This window comes from Mobula birostris, chromosome 1 (assembly GCF_030028105.1).
Source record: "Mobula birostris isolate sMobBir1 chromosome 1, sMobBir1.hap1, whole genome shotgun sequence".
Taxonomy (NCBI): domain Eukaryota; kingdom Metazoa; phylum Chordata; class Chondrichthyes; order Myliobatiformes; family Myliobatidae; genus Mobula; species Mobula birostris.
The window spans coordinates 46,278,990-46,289,233 of NC_092370.1; positions in this window are offsets into that span (position 1 = coordinate 46,278,990).

A 10,244-nucleotide genomic window follows, 5' to 3' on the forward strand; every position below is an offset into this window, starting at 1 on the left:
TTGCTGTCGTGCCTTCTTCGTAGCTGCATCGATATGTTGGGTCCACGTTAGATCTTCAGATGTATTGACATCCAGGAATTTGAAATTGCGCATTCTTTCCACTTTTGATCCCTCTGAGGACTGGTATATTGCCCTTCTTGAAATCCACAATCAGTTCCTTGGTTTTACTGAAGCTGAGTGCAGGGTTGTTGCTGTGACACCACTCAACTAGCTGATACATCTCTCTCCTGTATGCCCTCTTGTCACCATCTGAAATTCTGCCAACGATAGTTGTATCATCCAGTAACTTTGTAGATGGCATTTGAACTCTGCCCAACCACACAGTTATGGGTGTAGAGAGAGTAGAGCAGTAGACCAAGCTCACATCCCTGAGGTGCGCCAGTGTTGATTGTCAGTGAGGTGGAGATGTCATTTCCAAGATTTAATGACATTTCAATAAGATCTGGGCAAAAGGTATTGGAAGTACCATTTTCACATGACAGTAGGTTGGAAGGAATATGGGATATTGTGGCAGGATATGACATGTTCCCAGAGATCTTGATGAATTTGTTGATTTTTTTTCATTATGTACTTCAATCTGTGTGATAATGAAATAATTTAATATCCAACTTAACGGTTGACATGCCATTACTATATATTGTTAAATAGATGGAAGCCTAAATTTGCAAAGGAGCATAGATTAAGTATAGTCATTAACAGAAGAAATCTGAAATGTTCAATAACAGGATCCAATAAATACTTTTATCATTACTAATTTCTTAGCAAAATTACAGCATATGACAGCTGCACTATTGCAGAGGGGAATTATTTTTGAGTGCCATTACATTTCTTTCAGAACCCCATGACTAACATAATTAGATGTTACCAACTATTTGTTGTAATAAGATGTACCTATGTGCCATTTTGTTTTAAATTCTGTGATTGTTATTGTTCTCCTGTCCTTGAGTTTCCTGAGGATTTCTTTAGATTATGGAAGTTCAATTAAAAATGTCGCCCTATAATGACAAACAGGGAAATGAGTGGTAACAATCGTGCTTTCTGTTAAATACAGCTGTCCAATGACTTTTTTGTCATGTGTAATATAATATTGTCCTCAATGGAAATGTGAACGATAATGTTTTTCAAAAATCAAGATCAGAATCAGGTTTAATATCATCGGCATATATCGTGAAATTTGTTAACTTTGCGGCACAATGCAATACATGATAAATACAGAAAAGAACTGAATTACAGTAAGTGTGTATATAATACATCTGTGAAGATGCTTTTGTTACAATGGAGTCTAGTACCCATGATGGAGCTGACTAATTTTATAACTTGCTACGGTCCTGTGCATTAGCCCTTCCCACTCCACCAGACAGTGATGCAGCCAGTCAGTGTTCTCCACAATACATCTGTAGACCTTTTTTAGTGTTTTAGGTGACAAACCAAATCTCTTCAAAATTCTGATGAAATATAGCCATCGTCTACATCTCTCTCCTGTACGCCCCTCGTCACCATCTGAAGTTCTGCCAACAATAGTTGTATCATCCAGCAACTTTGCAGATGGCACTCGAGCTCTGCCCAACCACACAGTCATGGGTGTAGAGAGAGTAGAGCAGTAGACAATGCTCACATCCCTGAGGTGCGCCAGTGTTGATTGTCAGTGAGGTGGAGGTGCAGCTACCTTCTTCGTAGCTGCATTGATATGTTGGGACCAGGTTAAATTTTCAGAGATACTGACTCCCAGGAACTTGAAATTGCTCACTCTCCATTTCTGATCCTTTTGAGGAATGGTTTGTGTCCTCTCATCGTATACTTTCTGAAGTCCACAATCAGCTCTTTGGTCTTACTGATGTTGAGTACAAGGTTGTTGCTGTGACACCACTCAATTAGCTAGTGTACCTCGCTCATGTACACCTTCTCATCACTGTCTGAGATTCTGCCAACAATGGCTGGTATTATCATCAAACTTATAGATGCCGTTTGCACTATGCCTAGTCAATCCAACTCTAATTAAAGTCTGATCATATTTTGCAAGTTACTACAGCTGTTAGTATTTGTATTTTATATTGAATAAATTCCCTTCAACTTCATTGTTGCATTCATTGCACAACTTCATGTATTTACACATTTAAATTCTGAACCTTCAGATTGTGCGGTGAAGTTTGCAAAGGACCAGCACAAATCCAGACTTCTGCAACTAACTGTTCTTTAGTGGATGTCAGATATTGCTTTCAGATTTATTCCATGATCACGATAAACCTGCATTGTCTCCACCAATAAAAGCCAGTATAGATAATCAGTAATAATAGCACATACTGCTCAGTGGTTATCAATGATCAGCAAGTTCTGAGGATAGATTTTACCCAATGCAGTTTAGGATTTAGTGAAAAATAATGCCCAGGATTTTTTTTGTAATTTTCTTGTTAGCAATATTAGAAATTCCAGTTACACACGTATGCAAAAGTTACTGTGCAAATCCCAAAGTTGCCTCTAAGTGGAACACACTCAGTGTTGGACAGTTCATGTTGTTCAGTGTGGGAGCACAAGCAGAAATTCTCTCCATTCAAAATGGGGAATGTTAGTATTTATTTCTCAGGAGGGGATTGCACAATGGATTTGTGGAAGCATCTGCTGTGTACGTACATCTACTGATGCTTATGGATGTATCTTCAATGATATTCCTGGAATCATCAGGCGTTTCGGGTCTTTCAACATCATACAACCTCCTCCAGGTGACCCAGCCGGGGCTGATCAGACCCCAGCTTGTGTCCAGATGGCTAGCTACTTATGACTCCATGGCTCCCCTCTTTTGAGCCACAGTCATCTTGAGGCCCTCTCTGCCGCATCGGTAGTACTGCGGATGGCTCTCCTCTTCCTCTCTCCCTCAATGCCCAAATTGCTGAAGGCTCTTACTAAGGAACGGGCTGCAAATCCCCTACAACCAACCTCCACTGGGAGACACCTCGCTCTTCATCCAGCCTGCTGACAGTTGCTGACCAGTCCTGTGTACTTGGAGAGCTTCCTTTCAAAGGCCTCTTCCAAGCTATCTTCCCACTCATTTACATTTTTAATATTTTAGTTTATATGTGCTCAATAAATATAAATAGTTTAAATAGCTTTTGAAAATCTGAAATACTCATTGATAGTTCTAGGAAATGAACTTCCTTTGGGTATTTTCTTGGGATCAAGGATGACTGATTTTCATTCTGTTTTGTGGATTCAGAGGTCACTATGGAATTCGATATGGGAAGCATAGACTTTTTCACAAGTGAGTCTAGAGGTGCCTGGTGTGAAATGATATACTGTTCCTGCTATTTACACAGGGTTTCCATTTGTTTCTGATACACGGACACTATGTTCTCAACATCATCCTGAATTTTCCTTCTCCACTTTGAGAGGTCGTGGACCAGAGATTCCCAAAGTACTAAAGCTCTGACAATCTGGCATCCTTGTAACTTTGCTTTCTGCTGGAAAAGCAAGAGATGTTGTCCTCCTATTAAGAGCAAATTAGATGTTTTAAAAAAGTGAAATAAATGTTACACAGTAGTATAATAGAATTTCCATTGGCTCTGGAACATAGAACAGTAAAGCACAGTACAGGCCCTTTGGCCCACAATGTTGTTGCTAACCTTTCCACCCACTTCAAGGGTAAACTAACACTTCCCTCCTGCAGAGATCTTCATTTGCTTTCATCCATAGGCCTACCTAAGCATCTCTTAAATATCTCTAATGTATCTGCCTCAACCACCACCCTATTTCACCAGCATATTTCATGTATCAACCATTCTTCCTACAATCACCTTAAAATTATGATCCCTCATATTAGCCATTTCTGCCCTGGAGGAAATGTGCTGGCTATGCTCTGAATGTGTCTTATCATCTTGTACAACTCTAAGTCTCCTCTTATCATACTCTGCCCCAAAGAGAATAGATTAATGTTTCTTCATAAGATATGTTTTCTAATCCAAGCAACATCCTGTAAATCTCCTGTGTACCCTCTCTAAAGCTTCCACATCCTTCCTATAATGAGGCAACCAGAATTGAACATAATACTCTATATACAACATAGAATAGTACAGCACAGTACAGGCCCTTTGGCCCACAATGTCATGCCGACCCTCAAACCCTGCCTCCCATATAACCCCCCACCTTAAATTCCTCCATATACCTGTCTAGTAGTCTCTTAAATTTCACTAGTGTATTTGCCTCCACCACTGACAGGCAGTACATTCCACGCACCAACCACTCTCTGAGTAAAAAACCTTCCTCTAATATCCCCCTTGAACTTCCCACCCCTTACCTTAAAGCCATGTCCTCTTGTATTGAGCAGTGGTGACCTGGGGAAGAGGTGCTGGCTATCCACTCTATCTATTCCTCTTATTATCTTGTACACCTCTATCATGTCTCCTCTCATCCTCCTTCTCTCCAAAGAGTAAAGCCCTAGTTCATTTAATCTCTGATCATAATGCATACTCTCTAAACCAGGCAGCATCCTGGTAAATCTCCTCTGTACCCTTTCCAATGCTTCCACATCCTTCCTATAGTGAGGCGACTGGAACTGGACACAGTCTTCCAAGTGTGGCCTAATCAGTGTTTTATAGAGATGCATCATTACCTTGCGACTCTTAAACTCTATCCCTCGACTTATGAAAGCTAACACTCCATAAGCTTTCTTAGCTACCCTATCTACCTGTGAGGGAACTTTCAGGGATCTGTGGACATGTACCCCCAGATCCCTCTGCTCCTTCACACTAACAAGTATCCTGCCATTTACTTTGTACTCTGCCTTGGAGTTTGTCCTTCCAAAGTGTACCACCTCACACTTCTCTGGGTTGAACTCCATCTGCCACTTCTCAGCCCACTTCTGCATCCTATCAATGTCTCTCTACAATCTTCGACAATCTTTTACACTATCTACAACACCACCAACCTTTGTGTCATCTGCAAACTTGCTAACCCACCCTTCTACCCCCACATCCAGGTCATTAATAAAAATCACGGAAAGTAGAGGTCCCAGGACCGATCCTTGTGGGACACCACTAGTCACAACCCTCCAATCCGAATGTACTCCCTCCACCAGGACCCTCTGCCTTCTGCAGGCAAGCCAATTCTGAATCCACCTGGCCAAACTTCCCTGGATCCCATGCCTTCTGACTTTCTGAATAACCCTACCGTGTGGAACCTTGTGAAATGCATGTAGATCACATCCACTGCACTACCCTCATCTATATGCCTGGTCACCTCCTCAAAGAACTCTATCAGGCTTGTTAGACAGGATCTGCCCTTCACAAAGCCATGCTGACTGTCCCTGATCAGACCATGATTCTCTAAATGCCCATAGATCCTATCTCTAAGAATCTTTTCCAACAGCTTTCCCACCACAGATGTAAGGCTCACTGGTCTATAATTACCCGGACTATCCCTACTACCTTTTTTGAACAAGGGGACAATAATACTCAAGTTCAAAGTCCAAAAATTTCAAAATAAGATTTATTATCAGAGGACCTACATGTCACCCTAGACAACTAATGTGGTCTTACAGAATTTTAGAAAGCCACAATGTCACCTTGCGGCACTTGAAATCAATCCCTCAACTAATGAAAGCCTACACATCATATGCCTTCTTACCACCCAATCAATTTGTGTGGCAACTTTGAGGGATCCATGGATGTGGACCCCAATATCCCTCTTGTTCCTCCACACTGCTAAGAATCCTGCCATTAACATTATACCTTGCCTTTAAGTTCTTCCTTTCAAAATATCTGGATTGTACTCCCATCTGCCACATCTCAGACCAGCTCTGCATCCTATTAATGTCCTATCATAGCCCATGACAGCCTTCTACACTATCCACCACACCACCAACTTTTGTGTCATCAGCAAACTTATTAACCTACCCTTTCACTAGTCCATTCTTGGGGTGTACAGGAGAGCCTGATCACTGCTGACCAGTTTTTACCGGATCTTATTCTTCAAATACACTTTTCCTCAATCAAACGAAGGAGTATGCTGGCTCATGGATGACATTGATATTGAGAGGTGGCCCCAAGATACAGGTTGGCAGTGTTCTGCAGCAGCGATAGGTTAGCAGGGAACCTTTCTCTTCAGGATGTTGAGTGTGAGTTCCATCGGCTCAGATGCTTCACTGAGTTAAGTGAATAAAGGCTTGGAGCGTGGCATGATCTTCAGTCTACAATTGGTCAGCCAGGGTTTGGCTGACCTTGGATATGAAAGGTAGTCACTGTATACTGAACAATTCCCCATTCTGAAGATTACTGTATTCCCATGTGACATTTACTGGAGATAGTAGGTAATGAGGTGAAAAAATTGAGGGAATAGGTTAATGACACAGCTCCATTTGACTGTAGCCTTCACTGAGGTTATCAGTGTTGTGGGCCTTTTGAATAATATTATGGTGTTCTTTGGCGTCGTGAAGCAAATATAAAATGGTGGAAAACTGAATTTGAGATGGTTATTCCACAGCCGCCTTGTTGATGTAGTCAAGGATTTCTTTGAGGTTGGAGAAAGGCCATGTACGTTGGTGTTGTTCCTTGGATATTTTCGTTTGACTTTGTGTGGTGATTTGGATGGAAGTACTTCATATGTCACAGATAGGAAGTGGTTAATTTTCCCTGCGGCAGACTGCAAGAGACCCCTTAATAGTTATGTCTTGCCTGAGGTTAATCTCAACTGCAGAATTTTCAATGTCACCTGGTATATTCTCTTCTCCATCTAACGCAGGAAATAGTTGGATATTTAGAAAATCATAATAGAATTTTTAAAAAGTTAACATAGCATTCTGGAAGTAAAATTGTGTTTGATAAAGTTCTTAATATTATTTGAGGATGTAACTATCCTTAATGTAGAAACAGTAAATGCAATTTAATTCTACTGAAAAGGTTACCCATTGTGTTGAGAGTAATGTGTGAGAATGGATTGAATGAATGAATGTGTGAGAATAGGCTAAGGAATATAAAACAGTGGCACTATACCCAGTCATTAGGGATGGTGGGTGGGAGGGTCAAGGCTTGATTACCTCTTTCTGTGCCACATTTCTGAGAAATCAAGGTTGTGAGACAAGGTCGTTGAGATGTATCAAAGTAACATGCATGTTCCTTTATCTGGTTATTCTTTAAATCTATAAATTGCTAGAGTATATATTTATAGCTTTTGCTATTACCTGTATAACTAATTGGTAAACTTAATTTTAACTTTCTAATTAATAACACTAGAAGCATTCAACAGAGCAAGCAGTTAATATTTCACATCAAGACCTGTTATCAAAACTTGCAAAATGCGAGATAAGTATCAAATCTGTATCTGCCTTTACTGGCGCTGCTAGAGCAGCTCAGTTCTTTGAACATCTGTTGCGGATTTCTTGCTATAGTTTTATTTTTCTGAATTGTCTTTCAGTTCATTCTAGACTGGAGTATATTCGCTTGTTTTTTTTTACTTCTGTCATGCCACGCCCCAGATAATAAACAATAGTTTAATACGACTTGCACTAAGCCTTCCTACAAACAGAAAAATGGAAATTCATGAGACCTATTTTGATTGAAGTGCTCTTTTCAATTTTTTTCTCTGCTGCTATAGAGATATACCTTGATGGAAAATGGATGAAGATGATTTAATGATGAAGCAAATCATTCACGAGGAATGAACTCTCATGAGCTGAACTGCTTTTTCCCTGCTTTCACTTCTCTTGTGCTCTTGTCTTGCTATATGATTAATCATATTCGTGAACTTGTACATTATCATATTGCAAAGCAGTAGCCTAACCATCTTAAAAAGCATACTATTACAGTTTACTGGCATTTTCAGATCTTCAAAAGAGAGTTCTTAACCTTTTTTTTCTCTGTACTGTGTAATTGTGAGTTCATAGAATGTGAATGTTTAAGTTTTTTTGCATTTACTCTATCATGTGAAGAAGATAAATATGAAGTTAAAAACTATATCACTCAAATCATTCATTGGTGTTGACCAAACAACTTGAGTAATGAAAGCTGAAGAAGATAAATTGTAAGCATCATATTTTCTTTTCTTCAATAATCTCTTCATTACATTAAGTGAAAGTCAGTGGTCCAGATTCTTTAAGCCCTTTCACACATCATTTCCGATCACTGTCATAAATGATTTTCTGTCTCTCCTTCTGAAAAATTAATTTCAAATCAGTCTGCACTTTTCTTTGCAGTTTAAAAACAAACAATTTCCATTTTGATCAAAATATTTGCAAAAAGTTTACAAATTGCTCAATGCGAATTACTGATTTTCCACACTCCTTCACTTGTAACAGCAAAGTTAATTTATTCTGTTTCATAGCATTGAAATGTAGTTGCTAAACAGACAATGGATATGAGACATAGCATTTGGATTGTAACTTTTGATTTCAATGGAATATTTGAATAGAGCATAAAACATAACATTTTCTTCTAGAACCTTGTTAATTATGATTCAATAATGATTTGGGGTTCTTGACACTAGACCCAAATTTGTAATGACTAATTGAGTTTCATTGAGTAGTGTGAAAAGAATATAATTATTCCTTCCAGTAAAATGCAGAAGACAGGAATCGTCCTTTCTATTGATCCTTGATCACGTATGCTGTGTCATATTATAATCTATATTACAGCCTAAGTAACACTTCCAAACTAAACCAAGCTATTGCACTATGGTGGTTTTGCCAGATGAAGAGAGCTGGATGTGCAAGTGTCACAGTGAAGCTCCCAGAGATTTGTTGCTATGGCAAAATATTAAGATCTGTATATTACCTGGCAAAAAAAATATTTTAAAAATAAGGTTGTCCAGGAATTTTTTAAATATCTGACAAAGCCTCAGAAGCATTCCATTTTTTAAGAGAATTTCCATAATAGATTGTATGCCCTTTCTGCACTGTTAATTGCTGAAACACAACAGAAAGTTCTGTGTCCATTGATTTTATAGTATTAATACCAGAAGAGAAAATGGAAGTTTTTATAAATTTAGAACATAAGTATTGAACAGGAGCAGACACTTAGGCCCACAATGTTGTGTTTAACTGTTAAATTAGTAATCAAATTTCCAACTAATCTAATCCCTTCCCTAAACAATATCTATTTCCTTTCATTTCCTGACACTTATAGAGTAGATTGAGTCGCCTATACTCTCTGGAAGAAAGAATGAAAGGGGATCTTATAGAAACATACAAAATTTTGAAAGGGATAGATAAGATAGAAGTAGAAAAGTTGTTTCCATTGGTAGGTGAGACTAGAACTAGGGGACATTGCCTCAAGATTCAGGGGAGAAGATTTAGGACGGACATGAGGAGAAACTGTTTTTCCCAGTGAGTGGTGAATCTGTGGAATTCTCTGCCCAGGGAAGCAGTTGAGGCTACTTCACTAGATATACTTAAGAAACAGTTAGATAGATTTTTACATAGTAAGGGAATTAAGGGTTATGGAGAAAAGGCAGGTACATGGAGCTGTGTTTACGGACAGATCAGCCATGATCTTATTGAATGGCAGGGCAGGCTCGATGGGCCGGATGGCCTACTCCTGTTCCTATTTCTTATGTTCTTATGAGTACAGCATAGTACAGGCCATTCAACTCGTGTTTTACTAGCCTTTTAATTTGCCCCAATATCAATCTCACCGTTCCCTCCTGCAAAACCCTCATTTTTTCTTTCATCCATGTGCCCACCAAAGAGCCTCTTAAATGCCCCTAACTTATCTGACTCTACAACCACCCCCAGGCAGTTACATGCTTATCGCTCAGCATAAAAAAGAACTATCTCTGACATTTAAATTTATTGGATTATACCTCCCCAAATTTGTGTTAACTGAATTCTTGGCAAATAGGCAAATATGCAAATATTGAGCTCAGCCACCACTCAAGTTATTCTCCATGTCCAGATATCCCAGATTCACAATAATTTATGAAGCAAAATATAATTTGTTGAATTCTGAAATGAGAAATTTAAATCATATTCAAATCACAGTCACCATTTTTCTTAATTATTTCAATGTCTAGCAAACTTTTGGGTGCTTGGCCTCATCAAAACCAGACAGCAAGAGAAAATACAGGTTGCAAGAAATGGCTATTTGATAGATAAGTTATCTTTCGTAGAATGCAGAAGGTAAGAAAGATTAAAAGAGCTGAAATATTTCCACAATCTTACAGGATTTGGGGAAGAATGAGAAGCATTAAAGGATGAAATCATCACCACATAATGACAGTGTACAACAGGATCAAAAAAGTACACAAAGCTGAAGAAGAAAACACGT